The sequence below is a fragment of the Aquarana catesbeiana genome, linkage group LG03 (genome assembly GCF_042186555.1).
Source record: "Aquarana catesbeiana isolate 2022-GZ linkage group LG03, ASM4218655v1, whole genome shotgun sequence".
Lineage (NCBI taxonomy): Eukaryota > Metazoa > Chordata > Amphibia > Anura > Ranidae > Aquarana > Aquarana catesbeiana.
Window position 1 is genome coordinate 386,073,201 of NC_133326.1, and position 26,962 is coordinate 386,100,162.

The 26,962-nt window shown below is 43.4% G+C and overlaps 1 long non-coding RNA gene across 2 annotated transcripts in view; it reads left to right on the forward strand.

The window, feature by feature from the left end:
- Positions 1-26,962, forward strand: part of LOC141132377 (uncharacterized) — a 512,907-nt gene that overhangs the window by 424,533 nt on the left and 61,412 nt on the right. The gene's annotated exons all lie outside the window — the stretch shown is intronic.

The window sequence follows — 26,962 nt, forward strand, 5'->3', positions numbered from 1 at the left end:
GTAGAACAAGACTGCATCTGTTGAGGGACCATTAGAATATGGACACTCCTGGTAAGGTAGGCACATACAATATGCTGTATAGTAAATGTAGGTAATAAAAGGATCAGGCGCAAAACTATAGCAGTGATGTCTATGAGTACTACCCCCACAGGAGCCGCTTGGTAATTTGGCTTCTCTGTTCAGCGTCTCAACTCCAAGAACAACCTCAGCCCCTCTGGCACACCTGGTTGAATGAAAGTTACTTCAAGATCTTATAAAAACACAAGTATAGATACCTTTAACTTGGCTGTGAATTAGCACCAGGAAATATATACAAAAGCCAGTTAGTGGTAAACAGGGGCGGACTGACAACTCATGGGGCCCCCGGGCAATAGGAGACCATGGGGCCCCCCCTGTGTCCCTTACCACACTCCCCACATTACATACATTGGTCTCTACCCCCTTTAGCTGCAGAGGCAGCAGCTGAGGATGTACACATGCTGCGGCAGGAATTATACCCCCTGTTGCTTTTGGTGGGTGATCGTGACCCAATCAAGTAAATAGGGCCACTCTGCAAACACCCAGCAACCATGTGTAATGCACGCAGTAGCAGCATGCTAGTGTGTGATCCAAGGGCTTAAAGCAGGTTATGTGATGAGGCAATACAACACCTCCTTATAGCCTGCTTTAGCCGCTTGGTCGCTGTACTGCATAAGGTTGCACAACCTTTGCAGAGCAAGCCCCATGCCAAGCGTGACAGGGTGTATAATTTCTGCTGAGGCTGCAACATGTGTACACCCCTGGACCCCTGGGATGGAAGCAGAGAGGGATCCCTGGGATGGAAGCAGAGAGGGGCAAAGGAGGTGGACAGAGGCTGTGGACATACTGCAGGTGGACAGAGGCTGCAGACATACTGCAGGTGGACAGAGGCTGCGGACATACTGCAGGAGGTGGACAGAGTCTGCGGACATACTGCAGGTGGACAGAGGCTGCGGACATACTGCAGGAGGTGGACAGAGGCTGCGGACATACTGCAGGTGGACAGAGGCTGCGGACATACTGCAGGTGGACAGAGGTTGCGGACATACTGCAGGAGGTGGACAGAGGCTGCGGACATACTGCAGGTGGACAGAGACTGCGGACATACTGCAGGTGGACAGAGGTTGCGGACATACTGCAGGAGGTGGACAGAGGCTGCGGACATACTGCAGGAGGTGGACAGAGGTTGCGGACATACTGCAAGTGGACAGAGGTTGCGGACATACTGCAAGTGGACAGAGGCTGCAGACATACTGCAGGTGGACAGAAGTTGAGGACATACTGCAGGAGGTGGACAGAGGTTGTGGACATACTGCAGGAGGAGGACAGAGGCTGCGGACATACTGCCGGAGACGGAGAGAGGCTGCGGACATACTGCCGGAAGTGGACAGAGGTTGCGGACATACTGCAGGAGGTGGACAGAGGTTGCGGACATACTGCAGGAGGTGGACAGAGGTTGTGGACATACTGCAAGTGGACAGAGGCTGCGGACATACTGCAGGAGGTGGACAGAGGTTGCGGACATACTGCAAGTGGACAGAGGTTGCAGACATACTGCAGGAGGTGGACAGAGGTTGTGGACATACTGCAGGAGGTGGACAGAGGCTGCGGACATACTGCAGGAGGTGGACAGAGGCTGCGGACATACTGCAGGAGGTGGACAGAGGCTGCGGACATACTGCCGGAGATGGACAGAGGCTGCGGACATACTGCAGGAGGTGGACAGAGGTTGCGGACATACTGCAGGAGGTGGACAGAGGTTGCGGACATACTGCAGGTGGACAGAGGTTGCGGACATACTGCAAGTGGACAGAGGTTGCGGACATACTGCAAGTTGACAGAGGCTGCGGACATACTGCAAGTTGACAGAGGCTGCGGACATACTGCAGGTGGACAGAGGTTGCGGACATACTGCAGGAGGTGGACAGAGGTTGCGGACATACTGCAGGTGGACAGAGGTTGCGGACATACTGCAAGTAGACAGAGGCTGCGGACATACTACAAGTGGACAGAGGTTGCAGACATACTGCAAGTGGACAGAGGCTGCGGACATACTGCAAGTGGACAGAGGCTGCGGACATATTGCATGTGGACAGAGGTTGCAGACATACTGCAAGTGGACAGAGGTTGCAGACATACTTCAGGAGGTGGACAGAGGTTGTGGACATACTGCAAGTGGACAGAGGTTGCAGACATACTTCAGGAGGTGGACAGAGGTTGCAGACATACTGCAGGAGGTGGACAGAGGTTGCGGACATGATAGTGTCCTCCTCACCCCCTCACAGTAGCCTCCTCCTCTGTCCCCCATCATATTACTTCTCCGCATCATCAGTGCTGTGTCCTCCTCCTGGGCCACTTTCACCTCTCCACAGATGTGCTGCCCTGACCTGTGGAGAGGTGAAATGGGCACAGGAGGAGGACACAGCACTGATGATGTGGAGAAGTAATATGATGGTAGACAGAACACATCAGTCTCTGTCCCTCCCCTGCATGCCACAGCTTCACCCTCTACCGCCTCCGGGCTCCCAGCGATGTCCCCCGTTCTCACTCCCCACAGTTTTACTCTCCTCCTCCTCCTCAGTCCTCACCCCTGCTCAGCTTCTCTGTCTGTCTCCTCTGCCATAGTGTGTCCCGAGCGTCTATTTGAAAATGGCGCCGGCAGGCGCCATTACGTTACTGCGCATGCGCCGCCCGGCCAAGCGCGGACGAGCTTTCACGAGCCCGGCGGGCTTCGGAGCGGCACATGCGCAGTTCCATGGTCGGCTCGCGGCCATCTTTTTTACGGGCACCGATGCTCATAACGGAGTTACGGTCAGCCCCAAAAAGGGGTTAAATCTACGGGCGTTTGGCAACACTGTGGGGCCCCCTGCTGGACACCGGGCCCTCGGTCGGCGCCCGAGTGACCTAATGGTCAGTCCGCCCCTGGTGGTAAATGAACAAGATGTATTGGTTTGGGATGGAATAAATGGTGGTTCTTTCTGCTCAGCAGCTTCCTTCTCTTGCTGATATAACTGTTAACCAATTCAGCACCACAGGACAACGACTACAGAGAGCAGCTTAGTCAGTGTTTCTCTCACTCTCCAATCTTAGCTAAGCACCTGGGTACACACGTGTAGGGTCTCTTGCTGAAAATGTACCCCACTGGTTGCCCCGGCCATGCAAGTTCTCCGACAACTCTGACACCCTGGGTTCAGACATTTTCAGTGATAATCAAATAGTTAAAGACACATACACAGTTTGAGTAAAAGAAAGTTGAATTGTGTTTACTGAAAGACAATAAGCACTAATTCACAGTGATACAAACTCAACCCCTGAGGAAGTTCCCCAAGAGTAAAAGATAGCAATGATATAAAACAGTGAAACAAAAGCAATAACTGTTTGCAGGATATAAAGACCTTTCAAACAACACTGTATTCAGTTGGAAACCTATGTGAACAGGCAGGAAGAGGGCAGAGGGGTGCACTGAAAAGTTCTGTGTACAGAAGAGGTAGAGAGCTTAGCCTGTACCTCTCGCACTCTCTGCTTTTCTGCTCAGTACTCTTACTGGCAAAACAGAAAGCTGAGCTGGCTGCCTGACCGTGTCCTACCAACCAATTACGTCATTGGTTGCTAAGGATTTGCCGGCGAGAGTAAAGAGAGGAGCAGATAGCGGGCTAGTTGCGGGCTGAGCTCTTTGCCTCTTCTTAACACAGGACTTTACAGTGCTCTCTGTCTCATTTAGCACAAAAGCTAACGGAGGATCAAGGATCGCTCAGATCTGAATGTAGAGGAAGGAGAGTAGCTGGTAGGAGAGAGAGCACAAACAACACCCCCTCCTTGCTGCTTTCACTACACTGTAAGGACAGAATTTGTGCTTGGGAGAGGGGGATTTAAGGTATTTTGCTAGGTGGAGGATTTGGGAGCAGGTGGGAAGGTTTTGCTGGGGGGGGGGGGTGTTTTGCTGGAACGGTGATTTGGATGGGGCGTGTTGTGGATTAATTAAAGCTTCTCCTATAAGCAAATAATTCCATGCACTAATAAGCACAATCATAGCTCTCTTGTATGATGCCGGGAAAGCACGCTTCTATAGCTTCTCCTATAAGCAAATAATTCCATGCACTAATAAGCACAATCATAGCTCTCTTGTATGATGCCGGGAAAGCGCGCTTCTATATCTCCAAGTAACACAGACAGGTGCTGGTATCACGTTGAGCTTAGCAAAATCCTGACTACAATGATCTGCTGCTTTTATTTATACTGTAAACATGAATAACAAAGGAAGCTGGTGGCTTCAGAATCAGCCAATCAGACACTTGTATTCTTTCAAAAGAACCAATCACACACGTGTATATACAGTATCTCACTAAAGTGAGTACACCCCTCATTGTAAATATTTTTTTTATATCTTTTCATGTGACAGCACTGAAGAAATGACACTTTGCTACAATGTAAAGTAGTGCGTTTACAGTTTGTATAACAGTGTAAATTTGCTGTCCCCTCAAAATAACTCAACACACAGCCATTATTGTCTAAACCCCTGGCAACAAAAGTGAGTACACCCCTAAGTGAAAATGTTCAAATTAGGCATTTTCCCTCCCCGGCGTCATGTGACTCGTTAGTGTTACAATGTCTCAGGTGTGAATGTGGAGCAGGTGTGTTAAATTTGGTGTTATCACTTTCATTTTCTCATACTGGTCACTGGAAGTTCAACATGGCACCTCTTGGCAAGGAACTCTCTGAGGATCTGAAAAAAAAATTGTTGCTCTACATAAAGATGGCCTAGGCTATAAGAAGAATGACAAGACCCTGAAACTGAGCTGCAGCACAGTGGCCAAGACCATACAGCGGTTTAACAGGACAGGTTCCAATCAAAACTGGCCTCGCCATGGTCGACCAAAGAAGTTAAGTGCACGTGCTTAGCGTCATATTCAGGGGTTGTCTTTGGGAAAGAGACGTATGAGTGCTGCCAGCATTGCTGCAGAGGTTGAAGGGGTGGGGGGTCAGCCTGTCAGTGCTCAGACCATACGCCGCACACTACATCAAATTGGTCTGTATGGCTGTCGTCCCAGAAGGAAGCCTCTTCTAAAGATTATGAACAAGAAAGCCTGCAAACAGTTTGCTGAAGACAAGCAGACTAAGGGCATGGATTACTGGAACCATGTCCTGTGGTCTGATGAGACCAAGATAAACTTATTTGGTTCAGATGATGTCAGGCATGTGTGGTGGCAACCAGGGTAGGAGTACAAAGACAAGTGTGTCTTGCCTACAGTCAAGCATGGTGGTGGGAGTGTCATGGTCTGGGGCTGCATGAGTGCTGCCAGCACTGGGGAGCTACAGTTCATTGAGGGAACCATGAATGCCAACATGTACAGTGACATACTGAAGCAGAGCGTGATCCTCTCCTTTCGGAGACTGGGCTGCAAGGCAGTATTCCAACATGATAACAACCCCAAACACACCTCCAGGACGACCACTGTCTTGCTAAAGAAGCTGAGGGTAAAGGTGATGGACAGGCCAAGCATGTCTCCAGACCTAAACCCTATTGAGCATCTGTGGGTCATCCTCAAACAGAAGGTGGAGGATCACATCCACCAGCTCCGTGATGTCGTCATGGAGGAGTGGAAGAGGACTCTAGTGGCAACCTGTGAAGCTCTGGTGAACTACATGCCCAAGAGGGTTAAGGCAATGCTGGAAAATAATGGTGGCCACACAAAATATTGACTTTGACTTTGGGCCCAATTGGGACATTTTCACTTAGGGGTGTACTCACATTTGTTGCCAGCGGTTTAGACATTAATGGCTGTGTGTTGAGCTATTTTGAGGGGACAGCAATTGTGCAGTTATACAAGCTGTAAACTCACTACTTTACATTGTAGCAAAGTATAATTTCTTCATTGTTGTCACATGAAAAGATATATTAAAATATTTACAAAAATGTAAGGGGTGTACTCACTTTTGTGAGATACTGTATTCAAATAGAATTCCAGTAGTGACGTGTGCAGAGGGTCACAAATTGTCTCACGATTTGAACACTACTACATGGCTCTGAACACGATCGTGGCACATTCTCACCGCTACCAATGACGCGAGCTGTACTCTATCATCTGTTTGCTAGATCTGTTTGCTAGGAGCACTAGGGTGCCGTGAAAAGGCCTTGCAGCTTATGCATGCGTTTGCAAATGCGTGCTAACTAAACATCTATGGAATGTTCTGTTTTTGTCTTTCACGTGATAGCCCTTCCATGTGCTCCTTGCTGTGAAGGCCAGTTATAGGTGGGGGCAGGGGCCATTTGTTTGTTTTTGATGTATATTGGTCCAGGGACACACTGTACACCTTTGCTGCCATTGTGCTCTTGCTGGGTGTCCAGTGTGCTCCTGTTCCTTTAAGGGGGATTGGGCTGCATCCAGGCCCACCTGCTCTCATCTATCCATTTAATGCATGTGCTTCCATTGTGGAGACACTTATAAATTCAGTAGTGTTAGGACTGCACGCATACACAGGGTGCCGTGAAGAGGCCTTGCAGCTTATGCATGCATTTGCAAATGCGTGCTAACTAAACCCCTGTTTTTAACACAGACTGTTGGACGGGTTAATTTGGTTGGTTGGCAGACTGGTTGGTAAATTGAGCTATGGAATGTTCTGTTTTTGTCTTTCATGTGATAGCCCTTCCATGTGCTCCTTGCTGTGAAGGCCAGTTATAGGTGGGGGCAGGGGCCATTTGTTTGTTTTTGTCCTTGCTAAAATATACTAAACTAAAAATATAAATAAACAAAGATACTCCTGATTCTTTGGTGTGGTTGAGCAGCTTCCTGGTCACCTGGTTGGAAAGAATGTAAACCGGTTATTGTGTCAGGGTCCAGGAGGGACTCATGAACCCTGTGGTTGACCTTTTGAAGTTCACGTTACAGTGCCTGCACCTACCCCATCAGCTGAGAATGTCGACAGCTGCTGAGGAAAGTACAATCCTGTTTTTAGTTGACCTCCAAACAAACCGCTTATGGAGATAACCCAGACATGTGGGAACTCCATGAACCCTTTTTCACTTTTCACCGACTGTGGTCACTGAACCTGTGTGTGGCTTACCATCTGGGGTGTAATACCTGGAACCATTGACAAAAGGGTTCTTAGCGTCTGGGATGGGAGCCTCCTTCATCGGACTGCTGGTTGCTGATTCAGATTCCATAAAAGAAAGACAGTCGTAGGACATGTAGTCCTACTAAGTCACAAACTTGGTTAGAATTAGAAAGGTTAGTATTGTTCGTTTGAAAATGGTCATTCTTAATTTTATCTCCCCCTTTTCTTCCTCATTACAAACCGGAGGAAGAGACGCAGGGTTTAGAATGGTGCAGAAAAAAACAATGAAACAGCCTAATGTACTTTTACCCTCTTTTAGGCGTGTGTATTTATGCAGGTGCACAGCTATCCACATACACCTTCAGAAACTCACTGGACCTGAAAAAGATACTTATAAACAAAAGTTGTTACTCTATCCTTCATCTTTAACCTGCAAAGAAAGGCAACCAATACAATATTCCTGTACATTGGTAAATTGTCACTGACATTCCCCAAAACCGACAACAACAAAACCCTCTGTAACTCTTATGCCCTGTACACACGGTCGGACATTGATCGGACATTCTGACAACAAAGTCCATGGATTTTTTCCGACGGATGTTGGCTCAAACTTGTCTTGCATACACACGGTCACACAAAGTTGGCGGAAAATCTGATCGTTCTGAACGCGGTGACGTAAAACACGCACGTCGGGACTATAAACGGGGCAGTAGCCAATAGCTTTCGTCTCTTAATTTATTCTGAGCATGCGTGGCACTTTGTGCGTCGGATTTGTGTACACACGATCGGAAAATTTTATAGCAAGCTCTCAAACTTTGTGTGTCGGAAATTCCGATGGAAAATGTGTGATGGAGCCCACACACGGTCGGAATTTCTGGCAACAAGGTCCTATCACACATTTTCCGTCGGAAAATCCGACCGTGTGTACAGGGCATTCGTTTCACATTCCTACAAAAATACAACGGCCGCAACGCGTAGGAGAGCTGCCGCGGTGGGTTCTAACATATCGTCACATACAAACAGTTAGAAGACTAAAACACGAGACAAACATTTAGATACGAATGTGAGGGAGATATTTCATAGTTTCCAAAAATAAAATAAAAAAAACAATTAGATGGAATGCTGCCTTCACTCTTTTAACAAAAGAAAAAAGAATACAATGGGAAAAACATGAGAGCAGCTTGAAAACCTTGCATGGGCCAGCCACACAAAGTTGAAAAACAGGCGTGAGAATTTTAACCACACAAAGGTGTACTACACATACATCAACCCACTCATTACAGATTTCTGAAGCCACAGCTGAGTTACTTCCAAGGTATTTTTATTCTGGAGTCTTGTACCTCCAGACATCAAAAGCACCTTGCAAAGGAATACACCTTACTGTACCCTCTGACCATATATTGCCAATCTTTAAAGGGGTCTAATGGCCTTAGCCCCATACCCAGATTTCATGTCCTATGCAGCTGTCTGACTGGCTGCCTGGTTCCCACCCCTGCATGGACGGCCCATTGCCCATACGATTTTACTTTTTTTTGCGTTTTACTTTCGGAGCAGTTATTGTTTGCGCCTTTATAACTATAACCAGCTCCCGCATTTCCAATTATTATACATGGCCTGGCCAGGGCTGCTAGAGTACTACTCCTCACGTTTTATGCTAATATAATCGCACACTGGAATTCCGACTATTATTCACCCCCGACCGGTCTCACGATATACAGCCCTCTAAACGTGTTCGTCAGACAACTACAAAGCACTATTTAAAACAATATTATGGCTTCTTTCTGTATCTAGATGTTACGACAATAACGTGGATGCCTCCTGTTTACTCTCTACCCCAAAACTGTATTACAGCATAAAACTTTGCAAAACAACTGGAATTAAATTTAAAAACCAGAGTGATTTCCATCTTCCTTCCAAACACGAGTCCCTTTGTCCACATGCTTGTTTCAGAAAACCCCAAGCCCCTCCCACCAACTTCCTGTTAATATATTACATAGTGCAAAGAACTTCCTCTTATATACATCACATCCTGCAAAGAACTTCCTGTTGTTTGCTCAGCTCTAAAAACCCATATAACTGGTTTATTTACATATCAATGGACAGGAAGGGGGAGGGGAAGCCTGGCTTCCCTGAACTTCATATTATGTCTATTAAGACACTAAAAAATCTATGGCTACCCCCTCTGGTCCTTATAACATCATATAGGAAACTTCAACATCTTTAAAAAAATTTTGTCCAGGAAAGGGTGGGATAAACCTCCCATATTACAAATGGGAGGGAATCCCCCTCGACTCCCATATCCCCTGGGCAGTCATACCACAAGTTTTGAGACCGAAATACCACACAACTACAACGCAACTAAAGCCAAAAACTGAAACTCCTGCAAAAAGATGGCTTGCCCTCACTAAATGCTGAAACCTGGCCCAAAAGCAGAGCAATTCTACCCAAAACCAAAACACAGCAGACACGAAATGGCGGTTGCAACAAACGAAAATCAGGCCACGACAAAATGGTGGAAGAAATCCTGACTACAGCAAAATGGCCGACGAAAGTCGGCCACGAGTACATGGTAGATGAAATATGGACTAGAACAAAATGACCGACGACAATCGGACCGCATCAAAATGGACTACAACAAAATGGCCGACCATAACAAATTAAAAAACAGTCGCTGATCCCGCCAAAACCAACACAAATCGAGATTTCTTCACTAGAAAAACGAAATTTCTCCCCTCAAAATCTGACTACACAATTGAGACACCAAATGAACACTTAACCGTAGACAAACACTTTAGGCTACATAAACTAGGGCCCATAGGAGGCCTAAAACACAGGCTGTCCAACCAAACAACACATTCAAAAAATGCCAAAATTACATACTTAACTCTGGCATCAACTTCCACAGGAACAAGACATTGAGAAATACAAACAGCGATAGTTGCATGCATTATCTTTTTCATCTCAAAACAATAGAACTCCCCTATGCTATTGTCCAGAAACCTGAGACCATCCACAGGGCGTAGCCCTTTCAACAAACAGCTCCTATTGTAAGTGATGTCCCAGCAATGCATGGCCGCCCTTCCCCCCTCAGCCTCATGGCCACTTGAATATGCAGCAGCCATTTTCAAACCAAAGCTTTCAAAACGACTTCAATACAAACCATCTATGTCTTGAGTCAGTTAAACAATCTACACGACTCATGCAATCTACTTGTCCCATACATAGGTAATAATTACAATTCACACATTTCTATTTCTCATATACATCACAAACTTATTACACAACATATAGTTACTTATCAGCCTGCTCAGTCATACACAGCATACACTTTAGGTATGAATTAAATGGGACCTATAGAGGATTTAAATATAGGTTCCCTCCCAATTAATAGACCTGTTTACAATGACAAAAATATAACTTACAATTAAAGTCCCGCCATTATACAGAAAGAGACACAAAAACAAAAGGTTCTTTTACCTAGCAGAACTTACCCCATACAGAGGATAGAGAAATCAAGATCCCGAACACAGAACAGCAAAAATGTTCAAAAGACTTGAAGTATGGTTGTCTTACCATAGACGGCCTTTGCTGATCTGGTTCTAGATCCTCATTCCCCCCTCAAGGTCCGCTGGATTAGAAAGTTCTGTTGGCTCTGATATCTCTGGCCTGCTATCTGTTGTGGATTAATTAAAGCTTCTCTTATAAGCAAATAATTCCATGCGCTAATAAGGACAATCATAGCTCTCTTGTATAATGCCGGGAAAGCGCGCTTGTATATCTCCAAGTAACACAGACAGACGCTGGTATCATGTTGAGCTTAGCAAAATCCTGACTACAATGATCTGCTGCTTTTATTTATACTGTAAACATGAATAACAAAGGAAGGTGGTGGCTTCAGAATCAGCGAATCAGACACTTGTATTCTTTCAAAAGAACCAATCACACACATGTATATATTCAAATAGAATTCCAGTAGTGACGTGTGCAGATGATCGTGTGCAGAGCCATGTGGCCAGCCCCTTGTAAGACACAAAATGTCTCACAATTTGAACACTAACTACATGGCTCTGAACACGATCGTGTGCACATTCCCACCGCTATCGATAACGCGAGCAGTACTCTATCATGGCTCAGTAGGCCATCATTTTTGTGTGGTTATGCTATGGTTCCCATGTACGCAGATCTGTTTGCTAGGACCATTAATGCAGTCGCCATGAGGCGGTCCGTCTCTTGGTGAGGCATAAACTAACATCGCTAAAAGAGAAAACAGATCTGCCGTGTCCACGGGAAGGTTTCCGCAGCCAATGGTCTTCCACCAACGTCTGTATGTGCGAATATGCTCGCATAAGCATATTACAGCAAAGCTGACACTGGGGGACATCTGACAACATACATTAATAAAAATTTCCACAACAGGGGGTTGTTCTAGGAGGGGGAATTTAGGGGGGTTGTGCTAGGAGGGGGGATTTGTGTGGAAAGGGTGATTTGGGTGGGGGGTTGTGCTAGGTGGGGGGATTTGGGAAGGTTTGAGGGGGGATGGGGGATTTGTACTAAGAGGGGGGATTTTGGGGGGAGGGGGGTTACAACCTACAGCCTACAACCTACTGCCTCACAGAGTACATTTTAGGGCTTGTTCACACCAGGTTCAGTGCGGTAACATGTGCGAAACCGCGTTTTTTTTTCCCATACTGCACAAAAATGTGCTGCCTTTTGCAGACGGGCATGGATGCCATTAGTTCTCAATGACATCCCCAGGCATCTAACAAGTGTGCATACTTTTAGCCTGCTAACACGCATGGTACCATAGTACCATGTGTTTTGGTGTTGTGAAATTAAAAAAAAAAAAAAAATGACATGTGGGAATGTGCAGAAAGGCGTGTGCGCTCAGATGCACCTCCTGGTGTGAACAAGCCCTCAGACTGGTGTCCTCGGAATTGTGTGCGATTCTAAAGGGTGCCTTGACTAAAAGAAGGTAGAAAAACACTGCTCTGTGCAATCACTTAGCTTTATTTATCACTTTCAAAAAAGTTCACACTCTGACTAAATAGTAGGCTGAATCCAGTGCCTCTAAGGTTGGCCCAGCTGGTGATATTTCGTTCTGGGTGGATTTCCAGGTTCAAATCACTCACCCAGAATCAAATATAAAGCCTCATACACATGATCGGATTTTCGGCAGGGAATTGTGTGATGACAGACTGTTTGCCTAAAATCCAACCGCTAGTACGCTCCATCAGACAATTGTTGTCCAACTTTCGGCCAACAAATGTTGGATAGCAGGCTAGTACATTTTCGGCGGACAATGGTCTGTTGTCAGATTTTCGTATCGTTTGTACACAAGTCCGTCACACAAAAGTCCAAAGTACAAACACGCATGCTCGGAATCAATGCTCACCAAACACGACATTAGCGGAAGGTGCCCAAAGGGTGGCGCTCAAGAGCTGAAATTCCACGTAGTACATCACTACATTCGTGTTTGTTGGCCGACAATTGTGTACCGTTTATATGCAAGACAAGTTCGGACAAAAGTCTGGCGCTCTGTTGGCCAACAATCGGATCGTGTATACGAGGCTTAAGTCTTCTTGTATTAAAATCTGAGCGTGTTCAGGATTGCATACCTCCAGGATATCCCGTTGTTAAGAAGCCTAAGCAACAGGGAATAAATCTTTCCAAACATCACCCCAGACAACATCTGCCCATTTCAACTTCTCCCTTTTGCAGCATTTGTTAGCTCCTTTCTTAGAAACAACAAAAAGAGTAAGAGTATCTGAGAACGTTTTATCAGATTTGCCCATCTTCTCATAGATTGCTTTAAGGCAACATATACTTAGCTTCATACTAATTAACAAGCATAAATGTACACCTATCATTCCAATAATATTAATCATCCCTATGGGAAATTTCTTAAAAACTTCTCCAATTCTTTTAAACCATGGTAACATGGTTACCATGGTTTCTTAGAAACAACAAAAAGAGTAAGAGTATCTGAGAAAGTTTTATCAGATTTGCTCATCTTCTCATAGATTGCTTTAAGGCAACATATACTTAGCTTCTTACTAATTAATAAGCATAAATGTACACCTATCATTCCAATAATATTAATCATCCCTATGGGAAATTTCTTAAAAATTTCTCCAATTCTTTTAAACCATGGTAACAGATTTAGCCACTATAAAACTCGTGTTTGTAAAATTCTTGTTTCAGTTATTTCAATTTAGGATTTACTGTTCTAGTAAAGATAAATACACTACTAAATAATTGATTCGCTGGGCAACCCTTTAGACTTTGGCACATGTTTGGGAGTATCAATATTAAAATGAATATTAAGAACAAACTTTGAATCTTGTAAGGCTCCATTCACACTTGTGCAACTTGTCATACAACTTTGGACACATAAAGTCGCTTGACAATTTGCAGCCCATGTATTTAAGTGCAAGCCATTTAAATCTATGCGACCTAAAGTCACAGCGACTCTACATAGTTACATAGTTGGTCTGGTTGAAAAAAGACACATGTCAATCTAGTAAAAGACCCATGTCAACCAATAAACCAATAAGACTTTAAAAAGGTTCCTGCAGTAGTTTGATTCAACTTTCATGCGGGTCGAGTGCCGTAGACTGCAATGTAAACTCTCAAAAGTTGCATGAAAATCGCATCCTGGTGTTATCAATACGACAGTTGTGCAACAGTCAAAGCCAAAGTCACATCCAAGTTGCACTCTTCCAAAGTTGCATAGTAGTACAAATATAAATGGAGTCTGATAGTAATAGTTTGGTATACCTACTCTGACTATATATTTTGAATCTTTTTTGCTATGATTCACAGTGATTCCTGTTCCCCTCCCTGCAATTCCCTGAATTAGCAGAAAATCTTAGCTTTTTTTGCTAATGTACTGTTAACAGTATCATTAAAGTCAGCCATACACGGATCAAAATTTGCCTGGTTCAGCAGGGACTGGCCAAGATTCAATCCATGTAGAAGCAGGCTGATTGTACCCAAGTAGATCCATTTGGATACAACCAGCCTGTCAGATTTTTCTACATGCAGTAACTGGCAGTGGCTCTCAGGTAGAACACAATAGCACTGCCGGAGACATTCCCCAATCATCACTGATTGTGTTGATGGGGAATCAAGCGATTTTCTTTCCTTGCACCCATGGTAAAAAAATCGAATCATCTATGGGTGCATAATAGTGCACACCCAACAATCAGTTAAGTTAAACTGGGATCATCCAGTTCTGGTTGGTTTGGCTCCCCACAAGCACAGTCGAACAGGCTACAGCAATCAAGTTGGTACCCCAATGGTTTATTGTTGTGCTCAGTGGAAACACTCTTTTCCACCTTCTAGATTTAGTTTTCCTTCTTTGCCCACCTGAAAGGCTGGAAAGCATAAGTAGTACTGATCAATGTCTTGCTAAAGATACAAAGACCCATTAGGCCAGTGGTTCTCAACTACTCTAGTGCCGTGACCCCTTGATAAAATTTCCCAAGTTGTGGGGACCCCTAACAGTAAAATTATTCTCGTAGCGTGGGTTGTCAGCTCCCAAGGCAAGACAAGTAATTTGTGCCCCTAACCCACGGACATTTAGCGCTCCCTGAGTCCCTTCCACTCGTACAGTATTAAACCCCTTATGGTACATTTTAGGATGTACCACTCTTTCTCTTTGTTCTCCTTTCTTTCCCTTTTATCTCTCTCTATCTTAATTTCTTGTGTCCCCCCGCCCCTCTCTCTAGCCGTCTTTCTTGTTCTTTCTCTTATTCTTTTTCTCTCCCTTTTTCTTTGTTCCTCCCCATCTTTTCCTCCCCCTTCCTTGTATTCTCTATTTTTATTCCTTCCCTTACACCTTGGTGGGGGGAATGTGATGAGTAGCAGTGCTGGCGGGGGTTCTGATCAGCCAACTTAGGTGCTCTTGATTAAGGTCATCTGCTGATCTGAGAACTGTAGTGGGGACTTTTAATGGCAACTATAATCACAGGTAGTGTTACTCACTGTGTCTCCGACTTTTTTGGTGTCTGGTAGCGGTGACACCTATGCTGAAATCAGGAGATAGGGTCTCCTCCAGCCCCACCCACTTTATTCCCCACCAGTCAGCTAGCTTCTAGTCTCTGCCCCCCAGCCATGCTGTGAACTGAGTGGGCGGGTGCGAAGAGGCTGAGTGGGTGGCTGCGGGCTCCAGGGACAGCCCTTCTGGGCGGCCGCGAAAAAGGGAGAGCAGCTCGGGCTTCAGGAACAGCCCAGGATTTGGTGACCTCCGACAAATTGTCATTTGACCCCCAGGTTGAGAACCACTGCATTAGGCAATGAGCTTTGGTCTTACTGCTCAGGAATCGACTGCAATATATACATTTTACAATGTGATGGTTTTCCAGGTTAGATGTAGTGAGAGTATTAAACAATAACAGGTGTAGCTAGTTGTTCCAGTTTTTTCCCCTTCCCCCTGTTTACCTACCTGGGGTGGTTGTGCAGCCAGTGATATATTTAATACATGTTTTATAGAACACATTGCTACAGCCTGTATGGGTTATGACTCCTTGGGATTGAGCCAAAGACCACTTGACACAGAAGGAAGTTTTCCCTCTCTAAGTATTCCCTCTTTCTATTTTTTATTTTTTTGAAAGGCAGCTAACTGACAAAGATTTCACCTCCTGTTCGTGTTTCCAAGCTCCACCCTGATGCGTTTTGCCACCAACAACTTTGTCAAGAGTGCAATTTGTTTTGACATAAGGTGGTTATATTTGGATGGAGGGATGATTATAAGGAATATATTGCTTTTGAATATATCTGGATGGGACATCTAAAATTAATGAAGAGGAGGGAGTGCATCTAACCTGGAAACATATGGTCTAAAAAGCACTATTTGCCTGTCTGTAATTAGAGAGGCAAAGGAAAGGGTGGGAGTGGTTTCAATGAATTGTGGAGGAAATCCCATTTTTTATGGGTAGATTTTTTTTAGAAGAAGAAAGAATTGAACTAATTACTAATTGAAATAATTACTTTGGTGATAGAAGAATGATTTATAATGTTTTTGACTAATGAGACACAGGGTGTGGTATCGCTAAATGCTTAGGGCAGCACCCCCTGCACACATAGATAGATAATATGCCAACTTTGGCCAGAGACCCAGAATAGGCTGAAGCTCATCACAGCTTAAATGCAAGCAAAAAATAAAGAAAATGACATACAAAAATGTCACTTTCAACATGTAAAGGGAGGCATGTCATGGTAAACATCAAGAGGTAGCACATATAGCCTCTTATCACTATGGAGCAAAACATTAGAAGTATTCCATGAACTGCTCAGTTGACTGGTCCTCTGTCCTCCCCTTGATGTGACATCACGTTTGGAAGGCTTCAGGACCCTGTGAGAACTCCAGTGAAGACCCTGTGATTGACACTTGGAGAAGCCAATGGATAGCGCCTCCTTCACCACCAAGAGACATGGGCACTGCGGATTGGACACTGACACACTACAGAGCATAATATAGAATGCCTGGGACCTAGTCTGACCCACTGTGTGTAATGGATATAAACACATGATTGCATTGTTGTATCACACTATAAAAACATAGAGTGAGGGAGTGGCACTTTGTCTTTATTTTAGCTTTCTGTCATATTCTTTTCCTCCTTATTCCTCTGCTACCCTTCATAAAAAAAAACTGTCTTCGTCCAGTTGTCTTCTTCACCTATCTCCTACAGTCCTTCTCTGAATTTAAATCAGTTGTCCTTCACTAATTCCTCTTGCCCCTCCAAAAATTTAGTAAAAAAAGGGTGCCCACACACCGCACATATGCGTCACTGGGTGGCCGATGTTTCTGTGCTCCCAAGTCCTAGCTGTCAAAGGATGCTCTTAGTCCCCACTCCCAATCATGTAACCACTATGACAGTCAACCACATTGGTCACATGATCGCCAATCCTTCCCACCCCCCTGGGCATACAGACCTGTACGAAAGGCCTGGGTGGGAAGAGGTTAAGCTACCCAGAGACTTTAGATAGCAGCCAAGGTCTTATGTCTTTAAAACTTGTGCACAATACAGGAAACAATATTTCCAGCAAGGTAGAACACTTGACTTGATCTTTCATTAATAGGTGATTACCTTTCCTTCTGCTTGACCAAGCTAAATTGTCACATTTTGTGTGCCAGGCAGCTCAGAGCAGTGTTTGAGGGTGGTCAGATCCTGTACTTAGACATGCTCCTTAGTTAGACATGCTTCAAAAATTGTAATTTTTATAACTTTTAAAGATTTGACAAACAAGGGCAAACTCAGCTTACTGTGCATAGCAATAAAAATGTGATTCATATCAGATGTGTAGAATGAATAGCCAGACAAATATATAGGCCATATATCATAGATGTAGTAAAAAGTAAAAAGGAATGGCTGTTGATTACTATACTTTGACAACTATACTATGACAAGGTGTTCGACTAATGTGTAAGTTACGGTATATATAAATATCAGCTTAAAGTCTGCATTCAAAGCTTAGTGAATATTAATTTGTATGCTGAATGTTCACATGTGTTAAACACAAGACCTGCGGGTTGAATCTGGCTTACCAGGCCATTTCATGTGGCCCTCACACCCAGGGCTTTTTTTCAGCTGACAGCCATATCCACCCTGGGGGACAGCAGCAGCCGCCAGCCATACCCGCCCTGCGGGACAATAGCAGCCACCAGGCATACCCATCTGGGGGACAGCAGCAGCCAGCTATACCCACCTTTCACGCGATCAGTCCGTCTGTCTGTTTTTCAGGTGGACCCAATCAGACTCTCCATTCACCTCTATGGAGCACCAGATGTAAACAGATTTGTGTCCATTTACACCCGCCTATCTCCAATCCTATCCGCTGAAAAAACAGAAGGGGATCCCTCCCCTTCCATCTGGGTGGCCCGTCCGTGTTCGCTCTGCATATGCGAAGTGGACACAAACCTGTCATCCGCCCGCTCTGCTCATTGTGGCCCGCAAACAGTTACCAAGTTGCTTAAGTGGCCCTCGGTCTTCAAAAAGTTGGGCACCCCTGTTTTACAACATCAGTGATCAGTATATTCTGACATCAGCAGGAGTTCTCAGAATACAATGTTCTGGCGAGGGGAATTCCTTCATCCACCTTGTTTGTGTGGATGGAGGAATCTGTTCTTTTTTTTTTTTATTGTAAATGTATACACTTGGGGACAAAAAACATGCATAAAATACATAATATATAAATAGTAAAACTAGGGAAATGGATCTGCATGTCTTGGCAGATCATAGACCCCATTACAGTTTACGATGACAAGCTGTAGATTCCAGAACTTGTAAATTATTTATTTGTATTAAGAAAGGTATAGACTAAAGAGACCAATGCAAGATCTTACCCTTATGCAAAGCAATATTAAAGTGTTATTAAACCCACAACAGTAAAACATGTGGGTGGAAATCTCCTCCTACCTGAACTCTCAGCACTGGAGAAACTGTGCAGTTTATCACTGAACTTGGTATACAGATCATTCAAAAAGGTATATAGTGGCAATATTTTAAAAAGATTTTTTGTATAAAGATTTATAAGCTGTGGGCACTGTGGGGAAGCCCATACTGTACGTTTACTTCACTTTAAGGCACTAAAAAGGCACAGGGGCACTATTATTATTATTTAATATCAACTATATACTGTATATCATACAAGTTGTATATCAAGAAAATTATTATTTGAAGTCAACAAAACTGAAATATTAGTTTAGTTAACAGGTCAGCAACCCTTTTTACATTCATTTTCAAATTCACAACCAGTAGACAACTGGCGTGCAAGGGAACAATGGCACATCATAATATTAGTTTGCTTTCAATGTTTGCACTCAAAGTTGTACTGTTATTGCCAACAATAATAATTAATGTATTTAACTTGCCATTAGCAGTGCAACTTGAGTGAGAAAATGTATTAACTGTTGCACACTAAAAATATATTCAACCCTAATGCATATATGCACTTGAGACCTCAAATCAGCTCCAATGCATGCACTTGGACCACAGATCAGCCAGTGCATGCACTTCAGACCTCAGATCAAGCTTAGAGCATGCACTTGGACCACAGTTCATCAAGTGCATGCACTTCAGACCACAGATCAGCCCCAAACCCTGTAACTTCAGAAATGCAAGGTACAGCTGTAGGCAGGGGCGTTGCTAGGGGGTGGCTTTTGGGGCTATAGCCCCGAGTCTCTGCAGGGGTCCCCAAAGGGGAGACTCTCTGGGGACCCTTATGTAAGTGGGGGGCTCTCTGGGGACCCTGATGCAAGGGAGAGGCTCTCTGGGGACCCTGTTTTTAAGGTAGAGGCTCTCTAAGGACCCAGATTTAAAGGGGAGGCTCTCTGGGGACCCTAATGTAAGGGGGGCTCTCTGGGAACCCTGATGTAAATGGGGGGGCCCTCTGGGTACCCTGATGAAAGGGGGAGGCTCTCTGAGGACTCTGATGTAAGGAGAAGGCTCTCTAGGGACCCTGATGTAAGGGGGGCTCTCTGGGGACCCTGATGTAAGGGGGGACTCTCTGGGGACCCTGATGTAAGGGGGCTCTCTGGGGACCCTGATGTAAGTGGAAGGCTCTCTGGGGATATATATACACACACACGTATATTACTGTATATACATGTGTATGCCCGCCCAAGCGTATGACTTTCTTTACTACGCTGCTATGGGCTCTAGCCCCAGATCTTTTGTAGACCTAGCAACGCCCCTGGCTGTAGGCACGCACATGGGCCTCTGCACAGCATAATGTCATTCTCAGCTGCCGGCAGCCTTTTTAGGGACATCAGGGAGGTGGGTGGGCCAGTGTACCATTGGAAGTGTCAATTAGAGTCGTTTTGTAGAAGAAACTGGGCAATGCTGACACCATTCAGTACACAAAATTGCAAATTTATTTTATTTTTTGCTAGCAAATCAGCAGGACTTGTATTTTAATACAAAGTGAATTTGAAACATTTATTTTGGGGGAGTGTTATAATTGATGCAATTTAGGCTGAGTGGGTGGTCTGCAAAGCATTTTGTGTAGAAAATGTAAACGCACGTGTACTCTAGGTCACACACATATGTAAACGGTGACTGCACCAAACATGTGAGGTATCACCACAAACATCAGAGTGCGAGCAATAATTCTGGTGTCAGACCTCCTGTTTAACTCTCAACTGGTAACATGTAAAGGCTTTTAAAGCCTTGCCTGTGGATAATTTATTGTACCACTGTTTGTCACCATTCCACAGGCGTGCACAATTTGAAAGCATGACATGTTAGGTATCTATTTACTCAACGTAACATCACCTTCATCAGAGCTGGCCGTAAATGTGGTCTGAGCTGCGCATATGCGGCTCAGATCACATTACCCGCTGACAGGCTGGGGAAGATTTATGACAGAAGAGACTTCTAGTGTCTCTTCTGTTATTATAAAAATGGCTGACAGGCAGGGTTTTTATAACTGACTTCACTACCACTTTAAAGTGGTTAATTCTCCAAAGGCCTGGTCCTACATGAGTAGACTGCACTGATAAAGTCATACAAAAGGCTGCTCACAGATTTGTCTCACATATTAGATGATTTAACACACGTTGGCAGACCCCTCTGCAATCACCTAATTTGTTGGAAAGCAGCAGACTCCTTGCTTACAAATCCGCCAAGCAATAGCAAACCATAGCCACATCTCTACACTGTCTAACCCTTTTGTAATACCCTAATACATGTCCATTTTGTAAAATGTTATCTAAACAGAAGCCCAGGCTACAAAAGGGTATTGCTTCTCTAAGGCTTCATGTACACTGCTGCTGGTAAACGGACATTTAGAGGCAGTTGGATGTTTTTTTCAGGTGCCACTGAACTCATCCAATGTTATCTTATGTGTATCTGTACACAGGTTTGTTTAATGTCAGTTTTAGGCAGTTGAGTTTAGAGGCCTTTTTTGGAAAGCAAAAAAATAAGTTCAGACGCTGAGTTTAGAGGCATTTCAAGCGCCAAACGCTTCTAAATGTGGCGTTTCATTTACAGGCGGTTTTCATTTTTGGCTATTTTGAAAAAAAAGAAGAAAAAAAAATAAAAAAATATATATATATAAATATATGTATATATATATATATATATATATATATATATATATATATATATATATATATATATATATTTTAATATGCTTCTAAACGCAAACGCGGCAAAACACCGCTAAATGCGACATGTAAACGCGGCAAAACAGAAGTTTTAAACGTTGGTTACTATCTGTCATGTTAAATTGTTCAGGAGAGGTTGTAAAAACGTCCCGTGTACATTAAGCCTTACACACTTCCATTTACAGACTAATACCCCGTACACACGGTCAGACTTTCCGACGGGAAATGTTCGATGTGAGCTTGTTGTCGGAAAGTCCGACCATGTGTATGCTTCATCGAACATTTGCTGTTGGAATTTACAGGCCACAAATGTTTGAGAGCAGGTTCTCAAATTTTCCACCAACTTCACTTGTCGGAAAGTCCGATCGTGTGTACACAAGTCCGTCTCAAAAAAGCTCACGCATGCTCGGAATCAAGCAAAAAGAGCTGCACTGGCTATTGAACTTCCTTTTTCATCGGTTCGTCGTAACTCTTGTACGTCACCGTGTTCTCACATTCGGAATTTCCGACAACATTTTGTGACCGTGTGTATGCAAGACAAGTTTGAGCCAAAATCCTTCAGAAAAAAATCCACGGTTTTGTTGTCGGAATGTCCGATCGTGTGTACGCGGCATAAGGCTCCATGCACACTGGCTTAAACGTTGGTTCTGCAGGAGTTTTGTGTTCTGCCTGTAGAAGCAGCTCAATGTTATCCTATGTGTCCATGCACATTAGGATGTTAAGAGGCATATTTTGAGTTTAACGTTTAGAGACAAAAAAAAAAAAACCTTCTGGTTCGCGTTTCTGATTGGAGCTTGGAGGCAGAAAAAACGTAAAACTCTCCTAAATTCATTTAAACTTTGTACACAAAATGCTCTAAATGAGCGTTTTTTTACTTCAAAAGAGAACAGACGTATTTTTAAGCCCAGTGTGCATGGAGCCTTACACTGACAAAGCAAGACCCAGTAATGCTATACTTTGAACACAGGTGTTAATGAGGTTCACAGTAACAACATGTAGTAAAGTGTAATATTTAACTTAGGTTTACTAGAACAAAGAAAGGGTAAATGCAAATTATATGGCCTAAGACTATAAACACCATACACCTTCCAGGCAGCCAATCAATGTGTTCACACGCCACAGTACATAGTACAAAGGGAGCACTGTATGCCAGGGTATTCACAGGAGACAGCCTCCAGTTATATAAGAACGCATAGAAGGGTCCATGATTTAAGTGCAAGCATTGTTCCCTTACAAGACAGCATCTTGGATACTGAAACATGGCAGAGATACAATGAGTTCCGAGGACCTGTCTATTTCATATTGTGGGCTAAAAAGTGTAATAAGCAGCTCTTCTTTCTGGTTTCACTCTTTAGTGACATTGCATATGGGCTGCCATATGTCACTGGGCTGTAATTGGGCTACATTTAAAGATTTCTAAAATTGGGCCATTTCCAATGAAATATCATGTGACAGCTCATATGAAGAGGTGTTGCAGAGGAAGTGGTCACCGACCTTGAGAGTGCCAGCTACAGCAAGGGAAAAGCAAATGCACTGCCTTTTCAATAAAACTTTAGACATACATATTAAGGAGTTCAGTCTGAGGTGCAAAATGCTACTGATGTGTGTTCATGTTTGTAAAAAAAACTTTCTATGCATAGTTTGATATATATTTATATGGGCAGTTATATTTTATTATTATATAAGCAGGCTCTATTTCATGGTTTTCAGTGTTACACATGGTTGTACTTTACAGCTCTTTCTCACAATCCAAGTCTATGAGTCAGCTGGCTAACTGAAAAGAATCAGCTGATATTTTAAATTGACCTGCCCCGCCAGCCACTGTACTTTGACCTGCCAGTTCAAACATCCTGTGGTGTCAGTTTAGGAAGCGAGACAGCCTTGTACTTGAGATGCCCTTGAAAAAGGAAGAGAACAAGCTGGAAAAAAAATTGATATATAAGGTGTCTACATCATCTGGGCTTTTGTTTTTTAATTTTATAAACAACCTATGTACGCTGCCATTGCTGACCTTTCCTTCTGAAAATACTAGTCATCCAGCTGCCATGCTTATCCACAGGCTTTAGCACTTTCTGGGTCGCTAACTAAGAATAGGCATGCAATTCAAAGTCAAGATTTGACTTGCATTAGGTTAGTGAGCTAAAAAATATTGAGGGCCCCCTTACACTATACTTTGCATTTGCATACCTGTGCTACTGCAATTTTTTTCTTTAAATACCCAATTATGTAATAGCAGAAAGTCTGCTTTCGCATGATTGGGTATTCAAAATGAACATTATACAAGTTTAATAACATTTATCAACCAACTCAAACTCATCTATAAAATCATAACACTGCACAGCAATATTGGCTTAGCTACAATGGCTCAAGACAAAAGTTGACCAAATATATGAAATTAAAAATTGTCCCCTTCCATTTCTGGAATGAACACAACCATGTGATTAAAAAGCCACAGCAAAGAAGGCAGCGGGATGAGCTTGCTGACATGTCTGTAGCCATCTGATGACTAATGGGCACTTTGCCACTTTCTTCTTCTTTTCTAGTTTCTGAAAGGCTTGAGGACACGCAAATCCCTTGGAAAGATGGCTGTGTGTCTGTCAGTGTTAAGTTTAGAGAAAAACAAACAGGCAAGCAACACCATACATTAAAAAAAAAAAAACAGTACACTACCTTACATACCTGGGATGCAACATTCCTATGTCGGTCGGCATAGTTTATTTTCATGCGTCTGCTTTCTCTAAATCATGTGATTATGTTAAAGCTGAACGCTGAGCATAAAAATTCTAATTCTAATTTAAAACATTTTCCTCAATAGCCACGAAAGAGATAAATCTACTTTGTGTGCACCAAATGCCTTTGCAAACCCAGTTATTATCTTGACAAATTAGTAGTGACATCATCACTGTACATGTTCTGTACAGAGATCAGAGCAGTGCGAGGGACCAGTAGGCCCACCCACTACAAGCAGCCTGCAGAAAAGTACAGAAAGGGGCGGATACAAGACCAGTCACCCTGCACAAGGAGAGGGAGCAACAGTGGCTGGTCTTTATTACAGGAAGCTCCCACAAAGTGGAAAAAAATTTACACTGAATGACTGCACAAATCTGAAAGACATACACAAAGCACACCAATATTCAAGCATGAATATACATTCTTCTTGTATTTGCACATCATTTATTTATCCCAAAGTTCAGTTTTAAGATAGAAATGAGATATGGAGAAACATAGTCATTTTTTTTAAACTACAGAAAATAACAAGTATTCCAGCTGAACACTTAAATTACCTGGCAATGTTCATCTAAAGGTGGTCACACACATCAATTTGTGAATGATTTAAGTACAGGTACGAGTGATTGCATGTGAATAATTGTAGAGTGAACCATGGAATGATACAACACAGATGGTACTGAATGAAAATACAATCAGAAACAATCACTTGCAAAGGATCATTTAAGCCGGCCATAGACACATAGACGGTTTGATTTGAACCATGTATGGGCAGGCTGAATGTACCCAGTTTGATCGATCAACTTGGGTACAACCAGCCTGCCGTATTTTACATGCGAATATTGCTTACCGCTGTTATACTTGCTAGCAATAATCACTGTGCCCCCCGTTGCAAGAACACATTAGCTTCACGGGAGGGATTCCCCTGTCAGCACTGTCTGTGTGGTTGCAGGAAAGAAATGCTGCATCTATAGTCGGCATTAGCCAGCCAGTACTACGATTAGTTGTCACACTTGCAGACATTTCTTGGACTGATCAATAGCAATCAATAAAATTCCACCACAGTCGATCAACTTGCCAATGTCATAAGCACTTGAAAGCTTACTTAATTGATTGAATGAAGGTTCTGTGGTTTACAATTCTTATTCAATTAATTTTACTTGCATTGAATAGTCAATTAAATAAAAATATCGACATGTGTAGGGCTACCTTAAACAAATGTTTAACTTTAAATTGTCTGTTTCTTTGGGCCACTATCTGATATCTATGGGAGAGACTAAGTCTAGTCACCATGGGGATTCCTGTACTTGTCTATGATTGCTGTTTCACATCATAGAAAAATATAATATAAAAAGATAAACCCATTATATTACAAGCAATACACGCTGCTTATGATGGTGACTGCTTCCTATAAATCAGTGTGCTATTTTAGGAAAAGCTATTTTTCAAGTCAACAGGAGCTATTAAAGAACATAAGCACATGCTTTGTTTATCTGATCTCAAGTATTACATGCCAAAAAATAAGCTGAACACCCCCTGCAGGAATCATAAATATTACAATGTTTCAGTTTCCTATAAACCAGCCTGTTAGAAAAAATGAGTCAGTGAGCAATGCTACAGGTATCTCAGACTCTTTTGTATGCAGGGGTCACGTGTGTGTGCAATGCAAAACGTTCTTCAAAACAGCGTGCTTTTCATAATTCCCAGGTTTTCTGAGTGGTCACTTGGTTTATTCTGTACAATAGGTATATTTTCATGTATAATCAATTTTAATGGTATTGACTACTTTATTAAATGCAAGGGCTGCTGTTTTATAGGAATTTATTTTAAGCTGGTTAAAAGTACTACAAACAGCTCAACTGTCCCATTAGTTATACTGAGGGGACAGCAGGATATTCCCAAAGAAAACAAGGTGATTAGCACTTGTAGTAGCATCCATTACAAATCTATAAAAACAGCAACTTCCCTATTTTCAGATGCCAGAGGTGAAAAAAGTAACATGGATATATAATGATGTTAAAAAAAAGTTTCACTGTAATGCCCTGTACACACGATAGGATTTTCCAATGGAAAATGTGTGATAGGACCTTGTTGTCGGAAATTCCGACCGTGTGTAGGCTCCGTCACACATTTTCCATAGGAATTTCCGACACACAAAGTTTGAGAGCTTGCTATAAAATTTTCCGACAACAAAATCCGTTGTGGGAAATTCCGATCGTGTGTACACAAATCCGACACACAAAGTGCCACGCATGCTCAGAATAAATTAAGAAACGAAAGCTATTGGCTACTGCCCCGTTTATTGTCCCGATGTACATGCTTTACGTCACCGCAATCAGAACGATCGGATTTTCCGACAACTTTGTGTGACTGTATGTATGCAAGACAAGTTCGAGCCAACATCCATCGGAAAAAATCCATGGATTTTTTTGTCGGAATGTCCGATCAATGTCCGACCGTGTGTACAGGGCATAACAGTTTTTCAAGTCAGAGTCTATCTACAGGGATAGCAAAAATATTTTCCTAGCTTTGGATAGAATGGGGGAAGGTTAGAACCCCTGTCAAGTTTTACTGCTATCTGGAGCTCTGTTAGAGCCTTTTTTCATCACTTTCTGTTCTGGGGACAACCTTTTACCAGACAGGAGGTGAGGGAAAATTGGCAATAGAGAAACAGAGAACAATATACAGCTGACAATGGAGGAGATTTACTAGCACTGGTGCACGAAGAATCTGGTGCAGCTGTGCATGGTAACCAATCAGCTTTCACCCTTCCTTATGGTCCAACTTTCACACCCATAGGTGTTTGTGAAAAAAAGGTGAACTTAAACTTCATCTTAAAGGGGTTGTAAAGGTAAAAGTTTTTTCACCTTAATGCATTCTATGCATTAAGGTGAAAAAACATCTGACAATACCGGCCACCCCAGCCCCCCGTTTTACTTACCTGACCCCTCGAAAGTCCCACGCTCGCTCCTGACATCCTCTTCGCCGCTCAGCCTGGCCGTTGATTGGTTACAGTGGATGGATTGAAAGCAGCGCAGCCATTGGCTTCCGCTG